Here is a 21,674-nt window from a genome sequence, read left to right on the forward strand (position 1 = left end):
ATACGAGCAGTCTAAGGCTAAAGACTCGAGAGGGCGTGTTAAGCCAGCTGTTTACCACACATATACCCCTTGAATACCAAGTGAAAGGACACCACACAAGTGTTATGAAAATAAACAGTTATTTATTTAAAGATCACAACAGCCCTGTACTCTTTATGAGGACAGGGTACTAAGCACAAACCAAAACTCTTACAAAAATACTTAAGTTAGCACAGTATATACAAATGCCCGAGGGGCACGGAAAACCATATACTCTGAAAGTGGAATGCGAAATTCCTAGCAGGTAAGTACAGTACTAATAGCTTTTGGAATCGCTAGGACTTGACTAGGGAATCGTTAGATTACTTCTAGGAGGCCTAGGGGACTCGGGTGCAGTGTGTGCACTCTCACGCGAGATGCGGGACAAAAGTCTATGGTAGCTAGGATTTAGAAAGTTAGTGTTCTCGGGCGGACCCGACCTGGTAGGGAGAAAACGAAAGTAGATTCTGACCCTTGGATAGTGAGGCTATGCTGGGGCACCGAAATGCCGAAGTTACCTAGCCCAGGGGCTGCAGCTGCATAGGTCTGAAAAGACGTCGGGAATCCTCGTAGACGGACCAGGAGCCGGAAGAAAAGATGCTGGCCGGTGACCAGTGAAGAAAGTTCAGTTGGATCCAAGCCTGGATCTCGAAGATAGATGACACCTGAAAGCAGAGGGGACCAAGTTCGAGACTACTAGCCAGTAGTCAGGGGGCACCAGGAGGGCACCGGATGGTAGCCACCTCGACAAGGTGAGTGGGTGACGCTTGACTCGAAGATCTCACGGACCAGGAGGCGTTGTCGGCGACCAGGATGGAGGATCGAGCTGTCCCACGAAGATGGAAGCTGTCGGCGTCGCTGGACCCAGGATTGGGCAACAAAGCCTTGGCAAATTCAAGCCCACGCGGTGGACCTAAAATGGCGTCTGGAGTGGACCAGGAGGGTCCGGGGTGCCTCTCTTGAAAAAGGAAGCAAGGGCCAGCCTGGAGCAACCAGACCGGCAGTCGTGAAGTCGTTGGGCGTCGTTCAGAAGGCCACAAGCCAGCCGGCTAGTAGCCAAACAACGCGGTGCACAGCAAACAGCAGAAGGGCCCCACGCCGATCGTGGAGATGCAGGGAGGCTGATCTTGGGTGCTGGAGCTGCGCAGGGTCGGGGCTTCTCGGACCCCAAAGCACTCACCAGTGGAGGACACGGTGGGCTTGCAGTAAAGATGTCGTGCAGTCTTGGCGATCGTCGGTCCCTTGAGGTCTCGTCGCACTCACGGTTCTCAGCTTGGCTGTAGAGGTGAGTAGAGGTCAGAGGTGCCAGGGAAGCCGGGTCTCGTCGAGCTGGGTCGTCGGATTCGTGATGAAGGACTTGCAGCAGACCGCAGTGTTCTTTAGGATGGTGCCCGCTTGATGCAGGGTGACTACTCCTTAGCCACAAGGGAGAATCTTGAAGAAGAAATCGTGAAGTCCTTTCGAAGAAAGTGGTATCTTGATTCCAAAGATGATCTAATTTGAACAGGGGGCCCGCTCCTATCTTTATACTAAAAAAGGGGGCTGACCCGGTGACTAGGTCCTGCCTATGGGTGGGACCAGGAGGGGGGTGGTTACACCCCTCTCCCCTGCCGGACTTCCCCAGGCCAGGGGCTGGTGTGCCCCTGGAACTGGTTCTGACTGGCCTATGCGTAGTGAGCACCGGGGTGCCACTCAGCAGTCACCTTCCTGAAAAGCCCTGCCTACCCAGGATACACAAAACCATGTCTGGGACGGTGCTAGCACCGCCCCTGACAGGAAACCCTTTGTCCAGGCTCCCCTCACTGGGAGGACTCCCAGCTGCAGGGGGTCAGACTCGTGTCTGTGGTGGCAGCATCCATTTTGTGGAGCTGAGGCTTCAGTTAACTTTAACCGGGGTTCACAGTTACATACATGTCGTGTCCCTCTAGAAGGGTGGAATGCTAACCCCGTCGCCAGAATTGGCGAGGGGTTAGTATTCCAATTCGTATGACACCTTACTCGACATGTTTTGATAAAGCAATACCAAAGATAGCATTTAACCGCGAGGATTATAATGCACTTAAGAGTATATGGTATGCGATATCATGGAACAGCTATTAGGACTTGATTCCGCAAGCTGCAGACAGGCTCAGCTCATGCCAGAGCACCATCTCACACGATTCCAAGCACTCTGCCTTCAGGATTGTCAAGGCCTGCCATAGGAGTGACTGATAGGAATCTGTGTGTCCATTTTAGGGTTAGGTATAGGTATACTACACCTACAGCAAAGGGTGATTACACGACTTTGCCCCAGCTGTCATGCAGCCAGTTGTGTCAAATTTAGGAGGCCAGCCAGGGGTGGCATAATACATGCTGCAGCCCCTGGCAGCCCTGGGTACACCTATGCCCTGAGTTACAGGGTCTGATAAGGTGGCCCAGTACCAATTGGTAGATGCACCTAGGGTACATGAGGTAATTTAGAAAGAGAACAGCCAGGCTGTGGGTCTGATTGGCAGGCCCACAGCCAGAGAAAGTCGTAAACCAGTGAAACAAAAGCAAAAAATCTGGGTGATCATAGGATTGCAGACCCTACTCTCCTACAGAAGTGAGTCGTCAAAAAACACTACGCAGGAGGCTGAACTCCAACTTCTCCGCACAGAGGAAGAAGGAGCTTGCGGAGGTAGCGATTTTTCAGATAAAAGCCTGGGATCCCTACTGCAGTCCTTAAGAGGAGATCTACTAAGTAAATTTGAGACTTCTGAGAAAAACCAACAGCGTCTACATGATAGATTTGACTTACTAGAGGCAAAAATTGATGGTATCAATACTAGAACTAGTGCATTGGAAGGTAAGATCTCAACACTCTCAGAGACCTCAAACATTAATTCTAAAGAAATAACAGCCTTGAAAGTTCAGAATCGATCCCTGGCTATGGACCTGGAGAGATTGGAAACCCAATCTCGCCGGAATAACCTGAGGATTTTGAAAATTCCGGAAGGGGCCGAGGTGGAGGACATAAAAGGTTTTGTCTGCAGATTACTGCGTGAAGATATTCTTAAAGACCGTCCAGATATAGACCTAGAATCAGAAATTCAGAGGGTACATAGAGACCCGTATAGGCTGCATCCGGACAGGAAGGCCCCGAGAAAGATTTTGGTGTATTTCCAAACATACAGTGTGAAAGAACTGATCTTGAATAGATGCTTATCACGCACTTCCCTACACTTTCGAGCTAATCCATATCACATCAGATCTGATATTGGTGGTAGAACTGCTAAAAGGCAGTGGGAGTTAGGGTCTAGAATGCCAGAATTACGTTCAATGGGGGCAAATGTACAGATGAAATTTCCGGCACTTCTTAAAATCATGTGGAACAATAAAATGTACACGTGCCAATTTCCAGAAGAAGTTGATGCTGTTCTTGACAGGATGAAGGCTCAGGAGAATGAGGCTCAGGAAGAATAGCATAGGTAGAGGTGGTTTAGTTGCTCCACGTATCAAATTTATTTCCTTTGTATCTAGTGTAGGGTAGAGTAAGTCTGCGAGCGGGAGGCGGGGGGGAGAGGGGGGAAAAAAAAAAAAAAAAAAAACATATATGTATATAAATAAAAGGGAACACAAAGAAAATTACAAAAAAAAAGATGGGGGAAAAAAAAAAAAAATATTAATTAAACAGCTTACATATTTAGTTAAGTTAAGAGTTTCTTTAAGAGAGTTTTGCAGAAAGTGAACAGTAAAGTTAGGGGGATGAGACCCAGACATTTGTTTTGCTTTACTTTTGAGTGGGGCAATCAGGGAACAGGGCCTCCTAGGGCGTTTTCGCCAATCAGGAGGGAAGGGTTCCCCGCAGGGTGGGGGGGTGGGTGCTCCAGGGGAAGGGGGGAAAAAAAACAAAAAATGTCCTCGGACACCATAAAAAAGTTATTTTTTGTGATCACTTATTATTTAGATAAGATATTACGGTGTGCTATCAGCCACATTCAAAATTTAAAACTAGAGTATGCAAGCTAGCCAAACTATAATCCTCTCCTGGAATGTGAATGGATTAGGGAGTTATAAGAAACAATTTAACATTTCCCATTTCTTAGAGAATGTCGGAGCATCATTAATTCTCCTGCAGGAGACTCATTTGGAAGCCAATAAATGCAGAGATATTTTTATAAAATGTAAGTGGGTTCAGGAAATCTTTTGTTCCAAACAATCGGGTACTACTAGGGGGGTGGCAATTATTATTTGTGCCAATAAAGGAATTGTTGTCCATGATTGGGCTACAGATCAGTCAGGGCGGTGGTTGGCGGTAGTGGTATCAGTGGGCCCTGTTAGACTCCTATGTGGGGTCTATTACGGCCCAAATGAGGATAATCCAAGCTTCCTTCATAAACTAGCAAGTTATTTATTACAATTTCCAATTCCTATAGTACTAGGGGGAGACTTTAACTTGCTACTGGATGTAGAACTTGACCGCACTTCAAAGGCTAAATATAACTGTCCAAAAGAATCGATTTGTACGCTGCAAAATATTATTAAGGAGTATGCGCTGTGTGATGCCTGGAGAGTTAAACATGGCTCCCAGAGAGAGTATTCGTTCCACAGCAAAAAAAATCATCAGTTCTCCAGGATAGATTATTTTCTGCTGGATCGAACGATGTTATCAAATATTCATTCTATTGCATACATCCCGAATGGATTATCAGATCACTCCGTGGTTAAGTTGTGTATTAGTATTCAAAAAAGGAACCCACTAGATCATAGGTGGACTTTGGATAGGACTATTTTATTAAAAGCCGATTTCAATACTAGCACTAAGAAAAGTATAAGAGAGTTTTTCTTATTTAATAATGATTCAGCCCCAAATCGAACTATATGGGATGCTCTTAAATCTTTCCTGAGAGGAATATACGGCTCCCAAATGGCTCTAAATAGAAAGCTAACTAAAGAAAAAGATGTAAACAATCTCAATTTAATTAAAATAAAAGAGCAGCAACTTCTCCATGCCATCTCTAATGATCGAACAGAAGTATCGAGGCTAGAAAAAGAATTAAATGACTTACAAACTAATCATAGACTATGTTCTGAAAAGATACTAAGAGATAAATGGGAGGTAAGCAAATTGCGTAATTTTGAATATGGGGAGAAATGTGGATCACTACTTGCCTGGAAAGCCAGAGCTGACAGGTCCAGAAACAACATTAAAACTTTAATACAACGAGGAACTGGTGTAGTTTTATCTGAGGATGAAGACATTAAAGAGGAGGCCAGATCTTTTTATGAAGACCTTTATCGTGAAAGAGTGAATACTTCATCGGAAGAAATAGATAATTTAGACATTCTGAGAAATCTAACTCGTTTAAGTAATGAAGAAGTAGCCTTCTTAGGAAAAGAAATCACCGAGGGGGAAATTAGATCTCAAGTCGAGAGAATGGCAAGAAAGAAAGCTGCGGGTCCAGATGGGCTCCCAACAGAAATTTACAAGGATAATTTGGATGAATTTATTGTTCCAATGCTTAAACTATTCAATGAAATTTTCATCCAAGGTCAGCAAATTCCATCTTCTTGGCTGGACGCAACCATCTCACTAATTATGAAGCCAAACAAAGATCCACAAAGGATAGAATCATACCGACCTATATCTTTACTGAACTCAGACTTAAAAGTTTATTCAGGTATCTTAGCAAATAGGCTCGCCAAGGTGATCAAATCCATAATACATCCGGATCAACGCGGATTTATCCCGGGCAGACAACTGAATGAACTCACATTTCAGGCAATCGGAGCTATTGACTATGCAGTTCAAAACAAAAAACCTTTGGCCATAGTCGCAATAGACGCTGCGAAAGCGTTTGACCAAGTAAACTGGAAATATCTATGGTCAACAATGAAGAAATTTGGTTTTCCTGAAATTTACATTAAAAGTGTGGTGGCTCTATACAGAAGTCCCAGGGCTAAGATTCTGGTCAATGGAGGACTGTCAGAATGGTTTAGTGTTGGTAGAGGAACAAGGCAAGGATGTCCCTTGTCTCCGTTGTTGTTCGATGTCTACATTGAGCCTTTTGTTTGTTCTTTAAGGCAGGATTCTATTATCTCTTCATTTAAAATTGGGGACTTATCAATTAGGACAGCGCTATACGCAGATGACCTCTTGTTGTATACCTCAAACCCCCTCGAAGCAATTCCCAGGTTATTTTGGCTTGCGGAGAGCTTTGGCTTGGTTTCAGGTTATACTATTAATAAGGAGAAAACCGAGGTAATGTGTTGGAATAACCCACTCCCTATTCCAGAAGCCAAATGCAAGATGAGATATCTAGGTATTTATTTAACCCAGAATATAGATGACACTCCGAAGGTTAGTTGGGAAACTGTAATAAAGGAGATTAAAAAACTTCTCTCCAGGTGGAACACTTTACCGTTAAATATTTACGGCAGAGTGAATCTTGTTAAAATGATCATTCTACCTAAGGTCACGTTTTTGTTTAATGCTATTCCCTTAGTTTTCAGTAGAAAAGATATCCTTAATTTACAAGGTAGAATAGGGTCGTTTATTTGGGCAACCAAATCTCCAAGGATAGCTTGGAAGAAGCTAAGGAGAGGACTAAAATTAGGTGGTTTAGCTCTCCCTGATTTATTATTTTACTGTTATGCTTTCCAGCTCAAAAACTTTAGGATACTAGCTAATAGATTGGATTTTACTTCAAATAGTTTACTATTCCAGGCTATGCTACAGGATCTCCCTTTTGGTACTGATTACTTCCTGTTTAAATTTGGCGACAAAAAATTTTTCAAAAAAGTTAGGTTGAAAGTTTTAAAGGCTGCTTTATACTATTGGTCGCAGACGTGTAGGCTGCTGTGTATCCAATATTACCATCAATATTCCCCAATTTGGGACTCACCAGGCACCCCAGAGTGTTTATTGGATCAATTGGCTCTCCCCTTAAAAAGAGCAGGTCTCCTGAAGTGGGGGGACTTATGTGATGAATCGAAAGTTTTAAAGTGGGAATTTCTTGAGGGGGTAACCGGAGGGACATTAACGAGGTTCAAGTTTTATCAACTATCGGCCTGGTGGGGAAGTCAAAATTGGGTCTCAAATAATGAGGAATCATTCTTAGAGTTATATAGTAATTCTAGACAAATAAAAAGAGAAACGGCACAATGGTATAACATATTACTGAATAATAAAGACAATTTGGAAACAGAAATTAAGAATATATGGGACCCCACTTCAGTCCAGATAGCGGAGGAAGTAGAGAAATTATGGATTGATTCCTTTTCTTTATCCCAAAAGATAATTAAACCTTCTAATTTAAGAAGGAATCATTTATATACTTTGCACAGAGTGTATTGGACCCCAGCGAAACTCTCTAGAATCTCTGGGGCGCAATATTTTTGTCCTAGGTGCAATCTAAGGAGCGCAAATGATATTCACATGTTCTTTGAATGTCCAAAAATAGCTAATTTTTGGGAACAATTGTGTAAATTCTTAGAAGAGGTTTTGTCGGTTCAAATTCAGTGTTCACCCAGATTGGTTTTCTTTGGTTTATTGCCTAATTATGTGTTTAATAGTAATTTGTCACAGTTTATTTTTTATGTTATGACCATCGCTAGAAGAGAGATCTGCAAAGCATGGAAGTCGGCATCCCCCCGAAATTCGCAGACTGTCTTAAATATATCGTGGCTGTGAGTAAATTTGATATTTTATGTGGGGGTGATAAAGCAGTTAGGCTGTGGTCAGCATTGAATGCCTGGATCGAAAACTAATAATAGTCCAATGATTATGCCAGAGGTAAGTGGTCCTGTCCTTCCTTAGTTGCAAGGATCAATCCGAAAGGAAGTTGGACGGGTAACGACCTTTCCTCTGGGCAATCTTCTACAGCTATCCACAAACACGAGGGCTGGAAAGGATAGTTTGTGACAGTGGCTTGAAGAGCGCCTATCTTAGAGCAGTCATTAACTGGTGGCATATATGAGGACAAAAAAAAAAAATAAAAAATAAAAGAAAATGTTATAACATGCTATGTGTATGTTTTTTTAATGATTTGTTATAATTGTGTTGATAATGTGCCCCTTTGAATAAACTGACAAGTATATATATTTCTAAAACATTATTCTCTGATTTGTTTTTTACATTTGACGCTTTGTGTGCTTTATTGCCATTACATTTATAGTTGCTGGTGGTGTTCTGAGTATAAGATTGAGTGTACAATTTGTATTCTATGTCTTGGTAACCAATAGAAGTATATTACTGGTATTGCTAAGCATTGCAAAACGCATTACAGATTACTACTCCATTTCCTACCTATTTTGTGGTAAACCTGTGGGACGTTCTTCAGTTTTCTTCGTCACTTTTGCCACAGGCTTCGGGCTCATCAATTTCTTCCAACACCAAATAGGTCCACTCAGGGCTTCGATACAGTCTGTTCTGTTTCTTTACTCTGTCGCCCTTTCGGATGGACTTTCCTCGGGCTTCTTTTCCTTCACTTTCAGCCCTTTTTCGGTCCTTTAGTTTTTCTTCGACTGTTTTTATTCTTATTCTTAGTCTTTTTACATATCGGGGTTCATCCTTCTTTTCGATCCTATTTGTAGTCGAGGAAACTTGCTCTTCCTCGTGAACTCTTTTGCTTTTTCTTCTTTGTCGCACTACTGCTTCAGCAGTGTCTTTTTCCCTTCCTGTCTGACTAGTTCCAGGTCTTTCACCTATTTCTTCTGCCTGGTCCTTAAGCTGACCTAGTTCAGGTTTAGACTGTATTTGATCTTCGTTTGTTAGTGATTCACTGGACTCTTCTTCCTGAACACGTTCATCTATTACTAACTGATCCTGTTCATGCTCTTCGATCTCTTGATTTTCTTCCGCATGAACTTCTGCTTTGACTACTATCTGTCCCTTTCCAGTCTCCTCTGTCTCAGAAGGAGTGTCGATGACTTGAACTGTCCCTACTTGGCCTATTCCCTGATCAGATTTTATGATGGCTTTGATGATCTGACCTTCTCCTTCTTGTTCTGACTCACCTGCACTGTCCCACTCACTACCTAGGTAAGAGTATTTTCTGGTTCTTATTGGATCAAGAACTTGGTCATCAGCAGGAAACCATTCAACTTCTTGACTTGTGCCTGGTAGTTCGATGTCAGCGGGATCCGGACCCTCTTCTGGAGTCTCCTCAGCTGGACTACCTCCAGCTTCAGTCGCGTTTTCTCCAGTCACCTTCTTCGTGTGACTTGCATGGATCCACTTTGGTACACCAGCACACTTCACAGCAGTTGTGGTGACAAGGATCACTTGTCGAGGCTTGCCCCACTTTGGTCCAAGGCAACTCTTCCGGGTGTGTTTCTTCAACACCACCCAATCACCTGGTCTCAGATTGTGTGCTGGAGTTGTAGGCCATTCGACAGCAGTCTCTCCAATCTGGTGAGAGATAGAACGCACTTGGTCACCCAACTGCCTGCAGTACTCTAGCACCATATCATCAGAAATACTTAGCAGTTTGTGTCCAGGTACCCATGCCTGTCGCATCATTCTTCCCATCAGCACTTCATGGGGGCTCAGGCCTGTCTTTCTGTTTGGAATACTTCTCAAGCTCATCAGCACCATGGGCAAAGCTTCTATCCAATTCATTTTTGTGGAGTCACACAGTTTTGCCAGCCTGGACTTGAGAGTGCCGTTTATCTGCTCGACTATTCCAGAAGCCTCTGGATGATAGGCACAGTGCAGCCTTTGCTCCATTTTGAATGCTTTGCAGAGTTCTTTTAGGACTTCGTTTGAAAAATGTCCACCTTGGTCTGTTTCAATTGTCTCAGGAATTCCAAAGCGGGGGATCAGTTCCCTAAGTAACAATTTAGCTACCGTCAGGGCATCGTTCTTCTTTGCTGGATAAGCCTCCACCCACCGGGAAAACAAGCAAACTATGACCAGGACATATCGATATCCCTTGCACAGGGGCATTGTTATGAAGTCTGCCTGCATCCTAATGAAGGGACCTTCTGCTCTCCCAATGGTACTTTGTTCCACTACTGTCTTCTTTCCTGCATTGAACTGTTGACACACTAAACACCTCTGACAAAGTTTGTCTGCTGTGCTCCTGAATTTTGGACTGTAGAACACCTTTTCAAACATTCGGCACATGGCATCCCTCCCAATATGTGTTGGTTCATGTATTATCCGTGCCATTGCGGTAACCAGTCGTTCAGGCAGTACAGGCATACCAGTCACGTGGACCACAACACCATCCTCTTTCCTTGGTCGACATTCATCCTGCCTCCACATGTTCCTTTCTTTCCTGTCTGTTGTCTGTTGTAGTTCTCTCAATTCATCCCATGTTCCCAATCTTTCAAACAACATCAGTTGGCAGCTGCTTTCACCTCCCCATAATTTAATTAGGAGGGACATTTTGTGTCGGGCGCAGTACTGGGCAATTTGGTCAGCATATCTGTTTCCGGCTGTCACCTCGTCATTTCCAGATCGGTGAGCCGCACACTTGACCACAGCCAATTCTTTGGGCAATTGGATGGCTTCTAGTAAGTTTTGTACTGGTTTTCCATTTCGGATAGGAGAACCTGAGGAAGTCATGAATTCTCTTTGCAACCAGAGCTGGCCGAAGTCATGAACAACCCCATAACAGTACTGACTGTCAGTATAAACAGTTACTCTTTTGTTTTTCCCTATTTTACAAGCTCTTGTTAGAGCAATGAGCTCCGCTACTTGAGCAGATTTAACTTCGCAAAGATAGGAAGCTTCCAGGGTTCTTTCCAATGTGACTACAGCATAGGCAGCACTCAAACCTCCATTCTCATGTCTCAAGCATGAACCATCCACAAACATTTTGAGGTCTTCATCAACCAAGGCCACTTCTCTGATATCAGGACGGGGTTTTGTGCTAAATTCAGTCAAGTCTATGCAGCTATGCTCAATTTCATCTCCTGCCTCTACATCAATGGGAAGGGGCAATAGAGTGGCAGGGTTTAGAATATTACATCGGGAGATTATTACATTTTCTGCACCAATGAGAATCCTCTCATACTTAGTCAGCCGACTAGGGGTGAGATACTGTGTCTTGGTTCGGGTGAGCAAGATCACAACTGAATGTGGAACAAATACAGTGACAGGATGTCCCATCACAATGTTCTCACTCTGCTCAAGGCTTGTACAGGTAGCAGCTACTGCTTTCAGGCACCCAGGTAATCCAGCAGCCACTGGATCTAGGGCGGCCGAAAAGTAGGCCACGGGACGCCTAATCAGACCATGTTCCTGGGTTAAGACCGAGAGCGCACAATTGTCTCTCGTGTCACAGAACAGTTCAAAGTTCTTGGAATAGTCAGGCATTCCTAAGGCTGGAGCTGTGCACAGACAATTTTGCAATGTTACCCAAGCAGTCATGCATTCATCATTCCAACAAACTGGGTCTTCCGCTCCTTTCTTTGTCATGTTAATCAAGGGTTTCGCTATAGCCGCGAAACCCACGATCCACTGTCTGCAGTACCCAACAACTCCTAGGAACATTCTTACTTCTTTCTGAGTCACTGGTAGTGTCATTTCTCGAATTATTTTAATTCTTTCTGTAGTGACTTTCCGGATCCCTTTCTCTATCTGGTGCCCCAGATATTTTACTGAGTTCTTGCAGAACTGTAATTTGTCTGGTGAGACCTTATGTCCTCCTTTTCCTAGGTGATTCAGCAAGGCAATGGTATCAGTGACACAGTCGTCTTGACTTCTAGATGCTACCAGCAGGTCATCTATGTACTGTACCAGGTCAGACTCTTTAGGCAGTACTAAGGAGTCAAGACATTTCTTTAGAATCTGGTTGAAAATCGATGGACTTTCGGTGTACCCCTGGGGGACACGATTCCAGACATAGACCTGGCTGTTGAATTCAAAACTGAAAAGGAATTTGCTTTCTGGATGCAATGGGATGGAAAAGAACGCATGGCACAAGTCTATGACAGTGAACCATTCCGCATTCCAAGGAATTTGATACAGTATCACTGCGGGGTTAGGCACTATGGGACAGCAAGGTACTACAATTTGGTTTACCTTGCGCAGGTCCTGCACTACCCTATACTTTCCGCTAGGCTTCTTAATTCCAAGTATGGGTGAATTACAGGGACTGCTCATCACTTCCTGAATGATGTTTGCTTTGAGCAATCTGTTTAATTCCCTTCCGACTCCTTCTTTCACTTCTGCACTCATTTTATACTGTTTGGTATTTGGGTATACAGCATTTGCTTTTATAGCTATTTTCACTGGGTCTACATTTGCCATTAAGCCTACATCTTTTCCAGTAAAATCCCAAACTTCAGGTATTACGCTTGATTGCAGTTCTTCAGGTAGACTTTCAATGGACATGGGCTTAATTTCTGTGTCGGGCCTCAGTAACATCAATTTATATAGGCCATCTTCATCTGGGGTCTGGATTTCAACACCATTTGGTGAGCAAAAGATGGTGCAACGCATTTTGCACAGCAAATCTCGTCCTAATAGGTTTACAGGACTGGAATCACAGACCACAAATCTGTGCATTTCCTTGAAATTTCCTATGGAAATTTCCATAGGTTCTGTTACCGGAGTACTGATTATTTGATTAGAAACTCCCACTACTTGGATAGCTTCTCCCGAGAGGGGTAGGTTAGGAACGTCCGCTGTTCTCACAGTGGAACGGGTAGCACCAGTGTCCAACAGAAAGGTGACATCTGTCCCTTCAACCTTTCCTTCAATGTATGGTCCAGTCTGGTCTACCGGTAAGGAGGCGCCAAGCACGCACTCCTTGTCCTCCCCTCTCAGGCCCTGTCAGTATTGATCATCACAGAGAAAAGTATCATTTAACAGGTACTGTGGAATGGGTGCATTTCTTTCATTCTCTCCTTCCCACACTTCGACCCTTTCATTCTGTTGACCCTGATTCCTATAATTCTGTCTAGGAGCGCGTGGCACCGGGGGTTGATTTACCTGCTGCTGGGTCTTTCGGATCCCCTCTTTCTGCACCTGTGGATTTAAACCATTTACGGGGGCATTATCAGCCTGCAAGTGCGGACATTTATCTCTCCAATGCTCCATCTGACCACATCCGTGACAGGGAAATTTTCCCATAGCCTCTTCTCTACTCATTTTTACCCGGGGCCTGCCTCCACCCCCAGCATTCGGATTTGGAGCATTATTACTGTTAGTCATTTTACTTAACTGTTTTTCTTGTTGTTCAGCTAATTTCACCTGAGCCCACATCACCTTCTCCTTTAGGGCTTTCTTTTTGTTCTCGATCTCATCTTCGCAGTATTTGGCATATTTGAGAACATCATCAATGGGTTTCCCTTGCCAACTGAGTTTGTTATCTCTAATCCACTGGGATATTTCAGGTCTCAATCCTAACACGAATCGATAACTGAAATGGGTCATATCCTTCATGTCCACATTATCGATTCCACTGTAAGTTTTGAACACCTGTAGTAACCTTTCATAAAAGGAGTGGACTGATTCATCACGCTCTTGGGTAGTTCTATCTATACGGGTCCAATCAGTTTCCTTTGCAGGTACCTTTTTCTTTAGGTATTGTATGACTTGATCATACTTTCTCATTACTTCAGGTGAGGGAGCTCCAGTTACAGAGTCTCTCTCGTACTCCTCATTGGGCCAATCGATTTCAATTTTGCATTCGGTCCACAAATCTACAGGCACCACAATGTCGAAAAAACCATCCAGGTCTTTCAGAAGACATTTCTGAACTTTTATGAAGCGTTCGACCTGTCGGTACCAATCGACTGGTTTCTCCCGTAATTTTGGAAAGTCATTGGTAAATGATACTATATCTTGTCTGGACCAAGGGACATGGACATATTTTCCCCCTGGGACTTCTCTCATGGGACATAATTTTTCTGGTTTGTCAGCTTCTTGTAGGACGTACTCAGCAGTCCGTGGTCTCTCCTTGCTATCCTCCTTTTTCTTTGCCCACCTGGCTTTCCACTTGTCTAGATCTCCCCATTTCTGTGCTAAGTTTATCAGTTCTTTAATCTGCGTCTTCTTCCCTGCGGTATTCAGGTTTTCTAGATCTTTGTCTGAAAATTCTACCCTATAGGATTTCTGTAGTACCTTGGATCTGCTGATATCTATTCCCATACAAACTGCCGTGTCCATTAATTTGTCATAGTATATTTTTGCGTTCCGAGTAAGGTGTTTGCACATGAACAACAACTCATCTTCCTCCCGGACATTCAATCGTTCTAAACCCACATTCCCTGTGCTCAGTTCCTCTAGCTCTATTCTTAGCTTATAAATATCTAGTGGTTTCGGATGAGGGGTTCCCTTTTCTAATTCTCAGGTCCATCTTTCTATTTCCTCGGGAGTTACCACTGTCGCACTTTGAGTTCCTGATGAAGACTCTATTAGTACGTCTTTGTTCCCAGTCTGAGTTCCCATTCGAGACATACTAGGTCCCTGTTCCCTATTAGGCAGATCCATCAAGGAAGCCATGGACTCACATTCACTTGCTTGGTCATCAATAATGAGTGGTTCCCTTCTGGGCGGGGGCATCATCGGGGTTATGACTGGAGTTTTTGGAGTATTCATTCTGTCCCCATATAGGGGAAAAACTGGACCAATGGTTACTGGAATCGTCAGGGCTTCAGGATTTGGATTAATCTGAGCTATGGCATGTATGAGATCATTCCGCTGTCCTCTCAGGGCATCCCTTTCCTGCTCGTGTAATACTCGATTCATGGGGGGATCCTGTATCATTTGGGGTACTAGAGAAGGATATATATTCGGAGCAGATGGAGTGGATAAAACTGGTCTTTCCTCGCCAAAGGGGTTGTAATTCGGGACCACGGGGTCGGGTCTACCAAATCCCTCTCCTCCCGCTCTTCTCTGTTCTATCCCTGTGGAATCGGCTTCACTAGTACTTCTTCTTCCTGAAGGTCTCAATGGAGTAGTTAAGCTTTGAGATCTGGTGTCTTCATTATAAGGCGGGGGACCTTTCATAAATAAGTCCTCTAAAAATTCATCTTCCGATTCACCCAGGGGCATCATGTGTCGGGTTTTCTCAGTACATTTCTTCCCTCCCATCATTTCATTAGCTCCGAACATGGGGAATAACCCTTCTACCATCATATTTTGTCTCCACTGTTTCAATTTCTGCTCCTTGGTTTCCTTTACCATTTTTGGATACCATCGGGTCACTCCCTTGTCCATTCGGGGTCTGTCTCGCTCTAGAGCCTCAATTTCCCATTCCTCTAAAGCTTCATACTGAGTTAATCTAGGTCTGGGATGTAATTCATTCATTCGGGTCCTCAGGTTAAATAGGACTCTCCCGTTAAAAGTACCATCAATGGGAAAGGCTAAAACTCCATCCTCCGCAGTGTACTTTACCCAGTTCTCTAACCATACACAGGTATGATACCCTTTTTCTAACATCATGAAAGAGGCTGGAGTATCTGGCGGAGGAATGATCACGCCCTCCCTAGTTCGGACGGGTTTGTCAGTTTTGAAGAAATTCTTTATTTTGCTGGCAAATGACATTTTTCTCTTTCCTCTGTACATGTTGTGAGGTCTGCCTCTGCTCATCAACTCTTTATGACACCCTAGATTTCGTGGATCAGGCAGAAAATCAGGGTACCACATACACCGCTCGTAACAATCTATAAGCTCGGTGCGGAAAATTTTTACTTCGTTTGTGCTTCCAATGCTAGCGCGACTCCAATTTCTCAACAACCAATCAGTGCAGAGGTTGCAAAAAGTTCTTGACCAATGGGTGTGCGGCCTTTCGCGAGACGCGTTCTCACGCTCCGGCACTCACCCCTCCCTTACAATTTCGGCTTCACTACACACCCGCTGGTTTAACCAATACCAGCGCGGCACGGAGTGACTTCAGAGCAGCCCTTCGACTGTCTCCCTCCTTTACAAGGTAACGGAAACTTTGTATTTTCTCTAAGGTGCTATTGTTAATTTTAGTCAACAACGTGTAACATTCGCCATTGTGTAGGAGTGTTCTAAAGAGATAGAAAGTTCTTCTTTTACTGCAAGTAAACCACTTCTGTCTACTTTTCATACACTTCGGATAGACTTCTCTTGCCTACCCTCACGCAAGCATTAGAAAACCTGCTATTACCCAGTCTCATCCACTTCTTCCCGGGATATATACTAAGCCTGGGGTTCGTCAGCGTTTCCCTTTGCTATCATACAAGCTCCGATGACTCTATTACTCCCTTAGTGTGACCCTTACTAGGTGATATCAGACCAAGGTTTCTATCAGCAGTCCCGTTACTTTCATTCATACAGTTTTCCGAAAAAGACCTAATTAGCGCTTCCAGTTCCACTTGAACCATGCACTAACCTTTCCTCCCTACAAATGACCTCAGAACGCGATGGATTCTACTCACCATCCGTTATACAATTCCCCGGGGATTTCAGACAACACTCAACAATCACACACAATTGGTTAACAAAACATATAATATTTAGCAGCAATACATATATAAAATCATTTAAAACAATTTTGAAATCGATTTCTTTTGCAATAAAATATTAAGTAACACAATCAATATTAAAAAACAATTTTAGCAGCACATTTATTTTTCACGGTTTCTTTTCTAACTATCTTATCTACCTATCTTACTAGTCCTAACCATTCCTCTGCTTACCAGAAATTACTGATAGAGCGCGCGGGTCACCCGGGTCACTAGATTACCAAATTTTCCACGCACTGGGCCCTGGCGTGCATATGATGACCGTGTTTTGCATGAACCGGGTGAAACCTCTGTCACGCTACTATGAGTAATCGAGTGGGTGACTCTTACACCACTCACTATTCATGTACCTGACTTACCACAGGCACATTACTCCTGACGGATCAGGAGCTAGCAGTGGACAGGTGATAAGGGTTTTCCTAAAAGGGAGAAAATTCTACTTTACACATTTAATACCTTTAGTATCGCTTTAATGTATAATGACCACAGACACCTTGATGGTTTTAAGGGTTTTATATAGTATAAGTTTAGAACGAAAATGCCATTACAAGTAGGCAAATGCAAAGTAATACATCAATGATTAGTATCAGAACCAGGATATAACTATGGATTAAAGTGAGTATCATAGAGTAAAAGGGAACACTATAGGGCATGAATCATAATGAACATTTATCTAATACAGTTTAATCTAGGGCAAGGACGTGAGGAAGACCTAATGTGTGACCTAATAATTTTATACTACTTCCTAAACCTTATGCTATCTTCCTAACTTCACGGCAACCATACTAAGGGAAAGGGAATAAGTGGAACAATCTAAATAAACAGTTGGGTTTCTACAATGTCCTAAAGGAAGGGTAAAAGTGGAACATTTACTAATAATCAATTGCATGAAATTTCATTCAAAAGAGACATGGAGAATATCACAGGCAAGATTGCTTTAATCAGAGGAGGAAAAGTTGAGGGTATAGTATAGACAGACACCTATGCCAATATTTACCTAGGTGAGAATGAGGACTAACCCTGGCCACGGGTCAGTTGGGAAAGAACGGGACAAGGACCCTCAAGGATTCAGGAAATACCAGAAGGTGAGCAGGTACAGCTCATGGACAGTCAGGACAGGAAACCCCTCAGGTCTGGGTCAGGACTGGGTTCACCAAGGCACGACCAACCCCTCACAGCTTCGGATGCAACGCCAGCGTTACCCCCTCTTCTGCTCGGAATCTGCCAAAACCCCGATTGGGTTTTCGAATCTCCCAGCAAAGTGCTTCGCTTAGCACTTAGGACTAATTTCCACCCCTTGGAGTTTGTGGAAAGTTTCAGGCAGAATGCTCCGCAGCACTCTGTATCAGTCACCTATAGAGTTCGTAGGGTCAGTGACAGGTCTGCTACTCGGACAAGTCGGACAATTTCTCTAAGCTAAGCTAGGCTATATATACTGTTTTGAGTCCCCAAGACCACCCATAAATGTTGCAATATGACAAAGTCCCATCTTCTGATTGGTCAAGAGAGGTGGTTAGGACATAGGTACCACCTATATTCTTATTACGTATTTCACGTGACATTACCCTCCCCCTAACATCTGGGTTCCCAGGCATACGTGTGGGAAAGTACAATAGTGAAGAAAGGGTTTGCAACATTGTTGCGCATTTCAGAGTAAAAATAGCAGGTCTTCAAGGGCGAAGGTGCGCTTGGAAAGGACAGTCCCATTTTCAATGGCCAACTGGCCAGGTTCCATTGCTGCACGTCCCAGATCTTTGATCACGTGATGAGGGATACGTCAGCTTCAAAATGGTTCCCATCCCTACTTCAAGGCCCTTATTTACACGGTACATGAAAAGTAAGCGAAAACAAATTAATAACACAGAATAAAATGAATACACTGTACACCATGACCAACTACTCTTAATCCCTTATTTTATAATACTTATAGCATTAAGAGTTAGTGCAGAAAAGATGCATAGACAAAAGCGGCTTAAGATAGCATGAAGCATGATTAGTGACAAGCGGCCATTTTAACACCACTGCGCATGAGCGAACTTTTCCCTCCAGATTGCGAGTGCGTCACATCACATGGGTATGACCGACGCATGCGCAGACTGGATTTCTGCAAAGCGGCCATTTTATTAATGTGCAAGCTTGATTACGATGAAAAACACATAGGCAAGCCTCCTAGGGACACCCGTGTGTTGGGGAAATACAAATAAATGACAAACAATCGGAGTTAGTACAGTTATGATTTAAGGCGAGGTTCATGAAAGAGAGCAATTCGCGTTACGTGCGAATCCTTGCTCCATCAATACCACCACCCTGCTTGACAACCTCGCCAACCTCGGACTCAAGCAGCTGGTGACCACCCCCACCCACCTCGCCAGACACACACTCGATGCCGTCTTCTCATCCAGCAAAGACATCGCCTTCAGCCACGCCACCGGACTCCACTGGACGGACCACAGCTGCGTCCACTTCAGCTTCAGAAGGACCACGATCCACCACCACCAGCAACAGGTTGCACGAAGAAGCTGGAACAAGATCACGGCCGACCAGCTCACCGCAGCCCTGAACCAGCACCCTCCCGCCAGCTCCGCGAACCCCAGCCAGGCCGCCGACAACCTCGCGAAGTGGATCAGCAACTGCGCAGACGACCTCGCCCCACTGAGGACCCCGCCCAGCAGACCCGGCAGCAAGAAAGCATCCTGGTTCACCGACGAACTCAAGAGCTCCAAGAAGAACTGCCGAGCTCTCGAGAAAGCATGGAGAAGAGACCCAACACCGGACAACATGACCACCCTCAAGCTCGCCACTCGAAAACACCATCAACAGCCCCACCCTCTTCAATGTCTACATGAGCCCCCTTGCGGCCATCGCACGCCAACACAACCTCAACATCATCTCCTACGCCGACGACACACAGCTGATCCTCTCCCTGACCAACGACCCCGCCACCGCCAGAGCCGACCTACACGAAGGGATGAAACACGTAGCCGAATGGATGATGACCAGCCGCCTGAAACTGAACTCAGACAAGATGGAAGTTCTCATCCTGGGCTCCTCGCCCTCCGCCTGGGACGACTCCTGGTGGCCACCCGCCCTGGGCTCCGCACCCAAACCAACAGACCACGCACGCAACCTGGGCTTCATCCTGGACTCCTCACTCTCCATGACCAGACAAGTCAACGCCGTCTCCTCGTCTTGTTTCAACATCCTGCGCATGCTACGTAAGATCTTCCGGTGGATCCCCACCGAGACCAGGAAGACGGTCATCCAGGCCCTCGTCACCAGCCGTCTGGACTACGGCAACGCTCTCTACTCCGGAACCACCGCCAAGCTCCAGAAGAGACTCCAGCGAATCCAGAACGCCTCAGCAAGACTCATCCTCGACATCCCCAGACGAAGCCACATCTCCAGATACCTGAGAGACCTGCACTGGCTCCCGGTCAACAAGAGAATCACCTTCCGCCTCCTCACCCAAGCACACAAAGCCCTGCACAACCAAGGCCCGAGTTACCTCAACAGCCCCCTCAACTTCTACGCTCCCACACGCCACCTTCGATCGACCAGCCACACCCTCGCCGCCGTCCCCCGCATCCGAAGAGCCACAACAGGAGGAAGATCCTTCTCCCACCTGGCCGCCAAGACTTGGAACTCCCTCCCGACCCACCTCCGCCTGACCCAAGACCACCTCGCTTTCAGGAAGCAGCTCAAGACCTGGCTGTTCGAGCAGTAGCGGGCCCCCCCCTCCCCAAGCGCCTTGAGACCCTCCGGGTGAGTAGTGCGCTATATAAATACTATGATTGATTGATTGATTGATTGAGGGCAGGGCTGAAGGGAGGAGCCACCTGGGACAGACGGAAGGAGGCCCCGGGGCAAGAAGGAGGGGGCTACTGACCAGGGCAGGGAGATGGGCTAGAGAAGGGAGGAGAGGGAGAGAGGGCAGGGCTGGAGGGGAGGAGCTGATGGCCGGACAGAGTGAAGGAGCCCCCGGACAGTAAGTTGCAAGTCTGAGATCGAAAGACCTACTGCCCTGGACTGAGTCAAGGGACTCCAGGAGAGCGAGGGCAGCAATCGGGCAGGAGGGGCTCTTGGAGCCAAAGCCAATCTTTAGCTCAGATCCCCATTTTAATATGTTGGCTTACCCACCTCTGGAAAATAAAATGACCGTGGCGGTAACACATAAAAATGTAAATAGTAACGAGAGTTACCAGAGCAGTCGAACAAACCCAAATCAATCCACGTTTTGACGCGCAGTAGTTTTAGGCCAAGGTTACTAAAAGGCATGGCCTTGTACTATGAGACAGAGCCAGGGAGTGTGATCTGCGGATGTCTATATTTAAAAACAGGCGCATTATTTAGTCAAAACACTTCTATGGACAATTACTGATTTCCGCTGAGGTGCGCGAGGAGAGGACGCCGAACATGAAACTCAACCTTCCAAGCTTCCATCACTCGCAACAGAAAGCGCTACTCCAGAAAGCAAATTCAGCAACTCTTCAGAACAAGATGGTGCTAAACAGGTTAACTCAGGATTAGGGAGGGACCGGGCTCAAGTGTTGCGAAAGGGCTGATGGGGTTGAAAGATAACTGTGAAGCGTATTTTACATTGAAAGGTAAACAAAAAAAACTCTTACCCTCTGAAGCATTTGGTGAGTCAGGGGGCGGGTGAGTGGGAGGCATTCCTTTGTAGTCTGGTGGGGGGGGAATGCGAGGCACAAATGGTGTAATGGTTGTGTGCGAGCGGCTTCTTTCCAAGTCGGATGGGGAGGGCGGGGGAGCAGGGGAGCGAGCGAGTGGGAGGGAACGAGGCATTCCATTGAAGTCTGGTGCGAGGCTGATGGGTTTGACGTGCACGCGTGTCTCACACGACTGGATCACATGAACTGCACGTAATCCGCGCTTGGTCAAGAGTTTATTTCGCCTACTATATACTCGCTATGAATCCCTGCGGGATATAATAGCGAGACCTAAAAACGTAAACATTGAGAACTAGGTTATAGTGCTGGGTGAGCTATGGTGCAATGCCACAGATCGTCATTAGAGGTCCCTGGATAGTACTAGCCAATGCTGGGTGCACTACCACAGGCCGTTACTAGAGGTCCCTGTAGAGCCGGTCTCTATTGCAGGGTGCACTCTGGTGCACTACCGCAGGCCATAACTAGAGGTCCCAGACAGACAGGATCCAGCTCCGGGAGTCGGCTGGTTAAAAGCCACAAACTGAGACTAGAACAGATGTCTGTTCAGGGGGATAA

This window comes from Lissotriton vulgaris, chromosome 10 (genome assembly GCF_964263255.1).
Source record: "Lissotriton vulgaris chromosome 10, aLisVul1.2, whole genome shotgun sequence".
Lineage (NCBI taxonomy): Eukaryota > Metazoa > Chordata > Amphibia > Caudata > Salamandridae > Lissotriton > Lissotriton vulgaris.